Raw genomic sequence first — 10,676 nt, 5'->3', positions numbered from 1 at the left:
CATGCCGGTTGAGATTGAACTACTTTCACAGTAGCATCACACACATTTATGGCATAAATTTAAATCACAGAGAAAGAAACTCGACACACTGAAACAAAGAAACCCCACTCTCTACTGGAGTTTTAGAAGTGCTCTTGCAGAGTAACACAGACAGAACAAAAAATATATAAATGCTCACAACTGTGTCCATTACTTGGAGATCACTCCAAGTAATCACTTGCAATCACTCAACACAGAAGTATAAATTGAGCTTTTGTAGATCTGGCCGGTGGCGTCCTCCTAAATGGGCTGACTATGAAACTTGATCCACTGATCATTTATATTTAATAACAGATAAACATGATGGTGCCAAAATTTTCAAGTCATTAATAACAAAAGTCCAACAATCCAGTAGTACCGCCCAGCATGAAACAACATAAAGATACAATCATTGAAACCAGAATCAAAGAACCAATGAAGGACAGGAACTTTCTACAAATATCAATGTGTTGATTTAAGAGGTGTTGTTTTAGAATGGGTTATGTCATCCTATGAACAGAAGATTCTCAGTTAAGATGAGTGAACATTTCTCAAAAGATGCTCATTGTTTTATGCATTTAAACTGAATCCCTCAAGACCTGTTTGACAGAGATGAAGGCCTGGTTGTCATTAAGTTTTACAATTTTTAATGAAGGGAGAACTGAACTAATTATTTCCAGCTCGTCTGATCTCAGAATCTCCCTAAATTTGGACTTGGGTAAGATGTCATTATGTGTCAAATCATGGGCTAAAAATCTTGGATTTATTTTAGATGATGGCCCCAAGGTTTGACCGTCAAAAAAGCTCAGTTGTGAGAACTTTTTTTTTACTACAGTTACTTTCCAAAGCAAAGCTTTTAAAGCTTTTGAAAAGGTTTTACATGTTTTATCTCATCTAGACTGGACTATTGCAACTTACTTTACTTTAGGATTAGCCAGTCAGCACTTTCCAGGCTACAACTTGTCTAAAATGCAGTGGTCTATCTGCTGACTGGGACTTAAAAGAGGAAGCATGTTACTCCTCTCTTATGTCTTTACACTGGCTGGCCGTTCATTTTAAAGCTTAGTTTACCTTTTGTTTTTAAATCTCTAAAAGGTATGTCTGCTGTTCACCTTCATGAGGTCCTGACATAGCCTACCAGATCTCTTCGGTCCTCCAATCAGGATCTGCTCTGCATTCCCAAATCAATGTAGAGATTTCTGCATTGTGACAGGCTTTGGAATGATAATAAGACAACTTGTCAACTTCGATCACAAGCTTTAAGACTTTAGACTTAAAACTTATTTGTTCTCAAAAGCATTGGCTGTTGAGAGGTATGATCATTATTTTTAATCTGTTTGTCACTGTCTGTCTGTGTTCTGTTAATTTGTTGGAAAGCACTTTGGCCTTGAAAGTTGTACAAAATTGTAAAATATAAATAAAACGGTCATTGTTATCAAAATAGATACTAGTTTGTTTTATATGTTAAATGTTAAAACAGCTTTCCACTGAGCTCTGGGCTTGTGCCAGCCGTGAGTGAATCTCCTTCTGCTGGCGTGAAGAATCCAGTGGAAATGACAGTAGACAGAAAGCTGGTACACATCAGTCTGATTAGCTTTGATTTGCTGAAAGCGTTTTGCAGTGCTCAGGTGTTGAATGTAATCGCAGAGTATAATACTGTGACTCAGCGAATTTATAAACCAGAGGAGTGAAGCGTTAAACCTATAGAGCGCATTAGCGACTAGCCGAGTAAACATTGTGCTGGATGCTTGTCATTTATTCAGCCCTACACACCAAAATGGGGAGAAAATTCACTCTAATGTTGTTCAAAACCAAAACGACTTTGAGGAATACAGGAGAGGACAAGATTAAAGCTTCCACACTTCAAACGAAAATAGCATGCGAGTTGTACAAAAGCCTATGGAGAAACAGGGACTTTCACAAATCTGCCTCCTTAATGGTTCCTTTGAGAATATCTTTGGATTTGAGAATGAATTACTGGGATCATTTGAATAATACAGGCATAATAATAGGGAATAAACATGAAGGTTAATTTATTTAATCAATAATTACCATATATATGAAATACCACTGGAATATTGTGCATCTTTGTGCATGATGAATTAACAGCCATTGGTTCATAGAGTCAACACAAATATATATCAACTTGTAGTTAGATAAGCAAGTCATGTGATTGAAAAAATGCTCCAAATGATTTATAAAACCTTGTGATTCACCCCAGAAAACATCATCAACAACAACTCATAGGAGTAATTTGTTCAGGACTTTAAAGGCAGAACTTTTGATTTACTAATAGGATTAGTCTATAAGAGTCATTTGCTCATAAACTGGATTGAGTTTACTCACAAAGAGCTGCCTAGATTGAATCATTCATTCCAGTCTTTTTACACAGAATGTATGAACTGAGAGGAGAATAATGTCACCTTACCATACCGAGTTTTTAAAAACATTGTTAACTGTTTTAACAGTATAAAAGAAATTACATTAAATCATAAAAAATATGTATGTAGGACAGATTTTGTTAGGATTTTCTGGGGTGCAGATGTACAAAACCAGTGACGAGGGATAAATTCAGTCCAAGATGTTTATTTAAGTGCAAAAAAAAAAAAAAAGTGAGTGAAAAAAACTTTTTTTTTTTTCTACAAAATTATATACAAAATTTACAGAGTCAATGTGTGTTCTGGCTATGCCAACAGTTAGGCAAAAACACAATATATCGTTCTAGTTATATCGTTTAGTCATTTGGTAAGCAATGACACGCAAACAAATATTTCGCTGAACAGATCAGCCACTTTTGACACTCATAAACAATCAGAAAGTCCTCGTGCTGCAGGAATTAGGAGGTTTGCTGAAGGTGCAGCTGTCGTGCAGTGAGGGGTTCATTTGAGCAGTAAGAATGATTAATTAAACCATATGAAACGGCCCCTTAAAAGTCACGTTTCGCTTTCAGTTTCGGGCTTAGGCACGTTTTGCACTCACACACAAGCATAGACAAAGCCCAAGTGAACCGCACTCAACTGGGGCCAGGGCCAGCCAAGTGAACAGTGCCTGAGCCCGATTCAGAGCACTCACACTTCTCAAACGATCCGCTTTTTATAAATCCGATATTTAATATGGTAGTAACATGCAACGTATATATCTCACAAACATCTACAAAAGTGTCTGATAAATATGTTCCATCAAAATCATTGGTTACCTTGATTTATCCTCTATGATGTCACTGAAAATGGTAGAACTTTGATCAGTGGGGAAATGGAAATTTTAAAATGGCTGCTTTTCCTGCACACAGGTTTGGCTGTTTGGAGGTGACCCAGAATGTAAGTAGGACAGTATTATTTGTTTCTTAGTTATAATCATGAAAAATAAACTGTTATGTTTGCAACAGAGTCTGGATTGATTTATTTTAAATGGTAAATACAATAATTAAATGTTAAGCTTACTCAAACTAAATAAGGAATGAAAAATAAACAAACAGCAAAAATCATTTTGCAGAAATAAATGGAGCATTTCTAATCGCATAAAACAGTCAAGTATCTACACAAACAGTACAGTTGATGTTTCTTAGCTGGCATTTAGATTGTGTGTATAGCAGAAACTGTTTGTGTGAGTTAAATAAAAGTCGTAGTCACAGTCTATCTGTGACAGGTTTACATAAGAAACAGATTTGGAATTTAAAAAAGATAGTTGGGTAACACTTTACAGTAAGGGGTGTTCATAACACTGTCATGACACCTTCATAATCATGACATGATACATCATGAATATGAACGAGATTTTATACATGTAAACTGTCATTTACTGTCATTCTAAGTTATGCCATTTCAAATGCAAATATGACATTGTTTGATATGTCTTGGTTATGACAAACTGACCTAACCAAGACAAACATAAATTGTCATTAATCTGTCATAAACATGATTGTCATGAGGCTATTATAGCTGTATTCTGAATATTTTTTGATCACTTTTTGTTCTGTGAAAAAAAAAAGAATTTCCCAGTAAAAGTATCAATATGCTTTAAATTTTTAATAATTGAATTATTGTTTAATAATATTTTGTTGTAAAATTCAATTTGTACCACTGTAGATGAGGTCAAGAAAAAGAATGTAAGACGCTGTTATAAAATTCTTGACACAATTATAATAGCCTCATGACAATCATGTTTATGACAGATTTATGACAAGTTATGTTTGTATTGCTATAAAGTCAAGTTGTCATGTCAAAGACAGGTTGCTATACATTTTGTTATGTCAAGTTGTCATGACAATTTTATCTCAAACAATGCAATTTTTGCTTTTACAATGGCATAACTGAGTAAATGACACTTAATTAAATTAAATTCAATTTATTTTTAAAGCACTTTAAAACAACACAGTTGACCAAAGTGCTGACAACAAAAAGTAAAACAAACTTTAAAATACAAATAAATAAACAAAAAATGTCAACATCTCACGCTGTGCTAAAAGCCAAATTGAACAATTGGGTTTCAAGAAGAGATTTAAAAACAGTAATGGAAGAGGCTTAGCTAATAGACAGTTAATATTAATGACAGTTGTCAAGCAAAAGATGACATTCATTTTCATAACATGTTCATGTCATGATTATAAAGGTTTCATGACAGTCCTATAAGCACCTTTTCAAGAAAAGTGTTACCAATAGTTCTCTGTGAGCCTGTCACAATCACCAGCGATCTAATGCCCTATTCACACGGGGCATCAGCATCAATGCTTCCAATTCACTTTGAACGGGTGACGTCAAGCGTTGCCATACTGAATTGTGGGTCTGTCAGCGCTGCTTCAGCGGCGTTGCTCGCTGCATAAATTGGGGATTTCTCAACTTTTCAAGCTCCAAACAGAAGCGGCAGCCATTCAGATCACATTATGCAAATAAACCGTTTGCAAACTAATTTCATTGTCTGACGGTACTATAATGATTGCGTCAGCCCTAACTTCAGACACGCTCTCGGTCAAGCATTGACGTTGAAGCCCCATGTGAATGCACAGTGACCCTCATAGATCGCTGGAGAACATTACATTTTACTTGGATTACAATCATGTCTCCATAAGAACTACAAATCCTGTCATGCACTACCCACACATACCTGTTCCAGTTTGATTACACACACACAGCTGGGAGCTGCTCAAGGACTGATTACATCGACCATATATACAGCACACACACACTCAGACTTTGCTGAGTGTTGTTGGTTTCTAACCCTGTAACATTAGGAAGCGTTTCCTAGTTTACAAAGTCTCTCTGTGTTTTGACCCTTGCTTAGTTTTATTATTTATCCTGCCAGCCACCTGTACTGACCACTCGCCTGTTTTTTGACTATGATATTGGATAACCTGTATGCTACTGTTTACTCTGGTGTTCGACCATTGCCTGCATGACTATTCTTTGTGAAAAAAACTGCACTTGGATCCTCAACTCCGTTGTCCAGCATCTTTCAATTGCAATGCCAGACATTTTAGTATAAAAGCAATATATTGACTTCTAAATCCTCCTTTAAATGTTTTTATCAGCTGAAATAACATCAAAATCAAAAAACCACAGCAATAAAATCATGCTCAACTTAAACTTTAAATCCATTTACAGTCCTAGTAATACAGGGCAATAATTGTTCATATTTGCCGAGGCTAAAGCAAGTTTATCATTTTTTAATGAGACAAACAAGACATGAATAAACCATGGCTGGTGAGTACACGTTAACATGTGTATTTATCAAAAACCGTCAGCTCAACCGCTTCTCATTATCCTCTGCTGTTCACCGGCAAACAATGGGGAAATAATTGGTCTTGATATAGTGTTGCCATCGGAATATAAACTAGCTATGGAGGACACACATCCAATTTTTATTTAGTCTGGACACCTGTAAGTATAAAATTGAAAACTGACTTTTCTCTTTCCTCCTGTTAAATTAATACAATCTTTCTTTTTTTCCCCTCTAAATCCCTGCAGTCTTGTATCATATGAAATTCTGGATTGAAAATAAGTGGAAAAGTTAGGAAATGACATCTCGGCCTTGGATGACTTGAAGACGCAAGCAAAAGCAGAAGCGCAGAGACTCGAGCTGTCAAGGGAATGCATTTCCATATATTTGATCAGGCATGGCCAAGACAGCATGACCCCCAAGTTTAATCTACTACGCTTTGCACGAACATCCAATTGAGTGCCAGATCCTCTTTGACCTACAAAAGTCTGTAAATCCACCCATCTTTATCTTATCTATCTATATATATGTTTTGGTTTAAAAGAATATAAAAGAAGTCTGTTTGGTTTTGGGGTGAAATCACAGTGTCTGGAATTTGTATCTCCTCTATTTGTGTTTTTTGTTCCACTTGTCTGCGCTGCACATTTTTGACTTGCAAAAACATATTTTGCATTCCTCTTTGAAGTATTTTCGTAGTTTGGTTTGTCTATGAAAATATGCACTAGACCTGCATGGCACAATAAAAAAAAACATTTTGTTCAAGCTTAAAGACACTTGACTTGTAAAAATATCCTGCTGGAAATTAATGTTATTAACATTAACCGCCAATTGAGTGCCAGATTGATCCTATCAAACAGTAAGATATTAAGATAATATTAAGATATCTTAAACTTAAAAAATCCTATTAAAATAACATATCACATTTACTGTAAAAAAAAATGCTGGGTTCCACACAATTCCTTCATGTTGTCTCAACATAAATCGATTTAACATATTGTTTTAACAATTTTAACTGGACTGAACATAAAGCAATAAAGTTGTCCAAAAAACTCAGTAATTGTGTTATTTCAGCTCATTTCAAATAAGTAGTTTGAACAAGCAGCAAAACTCTTGTTTGTAAAGTGTACTTTCCTTTAAAAACAAAACAAAACAAAACAAAAAACAAAACAAATATAATTAAGATTGTATATATATTATGCAACAGTTCTGTCTGGTTTTTGAATCTGATTGGCTGATAGCCATGAAATATTTTTCAATAACAGAACTCCTACAGCCTCCTCACCTTTCTGTACGCGCACATAGCGTGACAGCAGATCAATAAGCTCACTACAGTTTGACAAATATTTCACCTGTTGGACAACATAATGTACTTTTGAGGCATTATAAGGAGAGAATGTAGTTGTTTAGATTACAACTATGCAGTTTATTTATAAGGATGGTGCCTATTTTAAATATTTATAATTTCTGAGATGCAGCATGTCTGCATCCATCAGCCTGTCATACTGAGCAGAACAAAGATGGGCAAAGACAATTTGCCACAAGATGACGACAGCGAGTGCATAATAAGCCCTTAAGGGAGAAAAACTCAGCGTAATTTCAAATTAAAAGTCGATCACTCTAATTTGTATGTTGTAGTGCTGTATTTATATTATAGTAATCAGCTAGTGTTTGCTTTGCTTTGGCTTTTTTGAGGTTAATTATTGTGATTTCCTGACTGCAACAGAAATACTAGGAAATGTCTCTACACTGATGGCATTTCATGCCGTTCAGTCTTATAATCTTAAAAGCAAAATCACCTGTTTTGTCATCACTTTAGACATCACGCTAGAGAATCATTCATATACTAGCTCTTAAGTGACGTTGGTGATGTTTCTGCTGTTCTGATGTCAGCTGCAGATGTGAATGAATGACGGAAGAAAGTATTTCCTCATACAAAAATGTTTTTAGACTGCATGTTTGATTTGTTGCCTCACAGCAAGAAGGTCACTGGTTTGAGCCTCGGCTGGGTCAGTTGGTATTCCTTTGTGAAGTTTGCATGTTCTCCCTGCATTCGCGTTGGTTTCATCCAAGTCCAAAATCATGCGATACAGGTGAATTGGGTAAGTCAAATTGTCCGTAGTGTATGTGTGTGAATGAGTGTGTATGGTTGTATGGTTGTTTCCCTAGCGATAGGTTGCAGCTGGAAGGGCATCTGCTGCATAAAACATGTGGTGGATAAGTTGGCGGTTCATTCCACTGTGGCAACCCCGAATTAATAAAGGGACTAAGCCAAAAAAAATATAAATGAGAATATATATATATATAAAATCATTGTGTCTGGAATTTGTATCTAACACACTTGTATTGTGTTCCACTTCTCTGCGCCACACACACACACACACACACACACAAACACACACACACACACACACACACACACACACACACACACATATATATATATATATTTTTTTTTTTTACACAAAACCCATCAATTGCTGTTTGTAATAAACATGCATTGTTTCTGGTAGATCACTAGTTTTAAATATATCAATTTCAATTTAGAGAAAACCCACATAAAAAAGGGAGAACATGCAAACTCCACACAGAAAAGCCAACTGGCCCAGCTGGGAGCAACTTAGCCACCGTGCCACCCTCACATCAGATTTTTTTTTAAGTTAAAAAGTGGTTTGTCCAATTAGGTGTAAACTTTTTTTAAATTTAAAATTAAAGTACAACTAACAAAATGACGGTTAAAGTGACTGCTCATTTAGAAGAATGAGTCTGTTCGGTCCTGGACTGAAATCACAATGTCTGGATTTTTTACCTCCTCTCTGCCCTCTACAACAAATGACTATTTCAGTCAGCTTTGTCATGGTGCTCAGCCCTGTAATCTAATGCTAATCTAATGCTGCGTGCGAACCCCTCCATTTAATGTTTTTATCTCCTGATGGTGCAAATGACTGCTCTGTTTCCAAAAGTACAGAGCCAGGATTCACTGCCAGCAAAAGAGTTTCTCTGTGGGTTGAACTGCTCTGAATGCTGCTTTTTCTTTTCAAAACCGGTAACAGCGGAAAAGCTGTCCATGCGGAGGTAAACGGTCACCAGGTAGCACAAAAAGAAACAGAAGCCGTTGGCGGCATCATACCACCCCAAAGCATTCGTTTTTATAGACAAAATGCAGCCATATGTGTCAGGATTCTGCCACTCCAGTCTTGTTAATTCTTGTTTTGGTGGATAGGCACTAGTCCTATCATGTCTTGTATGTTGTGCTCGAGTATTTTCAGGTCGAGCACTTCTCTTTCTCGTCATTGTCTGTCCTTGTCATTGTATGAACGCCATCCTGGTTGCACTTGAGCCATGCGCGTTCCTGCTTTATGCAGACGCGTGAGGTCTGGATGCACGCTCTTGTCCTGGTTTCTGTGTTTGTTTTGTCTGCGGCGTGATGTGCATTCTTAGCATCTCAGTCTAGTTGGTTTCGGATGGTGCTGGGAGAGAACATTCACGTTGCATATGTGATTGCCCAGCAAGTATCTTTATTTATCGTGTGCTTGTGTCTTGCGTTTTGTTGTGTTTGTGTTGTGTAGCACCTGGTTTCATTTTTAAATTGTAACCATGTGCTTCAGTGTCTTGTTTCATGTGAGCACGTGGTCAATGAGCTCTGTTTGTGTGTGAGCACATGGCTTGTCTTGTGGTGTTTGTACCATGTGCTCTTCTGTCTATCATCTCATTACATCCACCTTGTTATTCTGTTATCAATCATCATGTTTACCTGTCCGCTTGTATGTTCATTGGTTTGCCTTCTCTATTTATCGTCCTTGTGTGTTCTGCCCCATTAATTTAGTACCCATGTGTCATCATTGAATATGTAATGAAATTTTTAATGCCAGGTCCTGTCTAGTAAAGTGTGTATTTTGCCATGTTTTCCCCCTACGAGGAGATTTAAGTTATTTATACTTCAACCCCCAACCCTGACAATACAAAGCTCTGGGTACATAAGTCATGCTCTCCAGAAATATATACTAGGATACATTTTCACAATGAGCCTGTGATGTAACAAAATATTGCGCTCAACTTAAAAAGGATTGAACTTGTAAAGAAAAACACGTCACTATAACTTGCGTTTGTTCTGTTACACTGTTCTGAACTGCATAGTTTTAAATGCAAAATCTGCTTTCTCTGTGACGCATTTCCTGTTTTGTTGTATATGGCAACCTGGAGATGGATATGTTTATCATTGTGCTCATATTCAACATATTTAATATGAGCATGTTCAAGCTTAAAAAAAAAGTCTCTATATCTTTTAACCCAATTCTATTGCTTTGTGTGAATGGTCATCTTGATCTTTCATATGCAAAAATCTGTAGTGGAAGTCTATGTGCTTCGATACTTCACAGTCTGCTTAGAGCGCACAGCTTTTTTAGATCTGATATTTTAGATTTACCGTCTACCGTCTTCAGAAGGTTCGCTTTTCTGGTGCGCATCCACTCTCTAGCCATTGATCATGATATGAAAAGATGTTTTCAGTCAATGAGTTATTAATATTTTATCACAGTGAATCACTTATGAATTATGCACTCCGCGGCCCAGAATGCACAGAATGTCCTAAATCAAGTTTGTCAGATGATTCAGGATGTGTGTAAATGTAGGCCGCAATCTTGCGTATCAGAAACAAATATATCAAGTAATATATGTTTTCCACGCTTGATAAAGAACTCCATTTTATTTTCCTGTGGGCTTGCACAGAGGTTAAAGAAAAACAAGATTAAAAATTATTAAATGAAAGTCTTGAGGTGCTGTTGTTGACAGTGTGACAATAGAGAAGACTGAATTTGTTCTGACATATGGTGTCATTCAATCTAGCCATTTCACCATCTATTAGAGAGCATTGGGTTTCATTATAAAAAAGGAAATGTAAGACTCACTGAATGTGGCACCAAATTTCACTGTAGCCTTAATGGTGTATG

Source organism: Danio rerio, chromosome 22 (genome assembly GCF_052040795.2).
Source record: "Danio rerio strain M-AB ecotype USA chromosome 22, GRCz13ab, whole genome shotgun sequence".
NCBI classification, from domain to species: Eukaryota; Metazoa; Chordata; class Actinopteri; order Cypriniformes; family Danionidae; genus Danio; species Danio rerio.
This window is presented reverse-complemented; position numbering follows the sequence as displayed.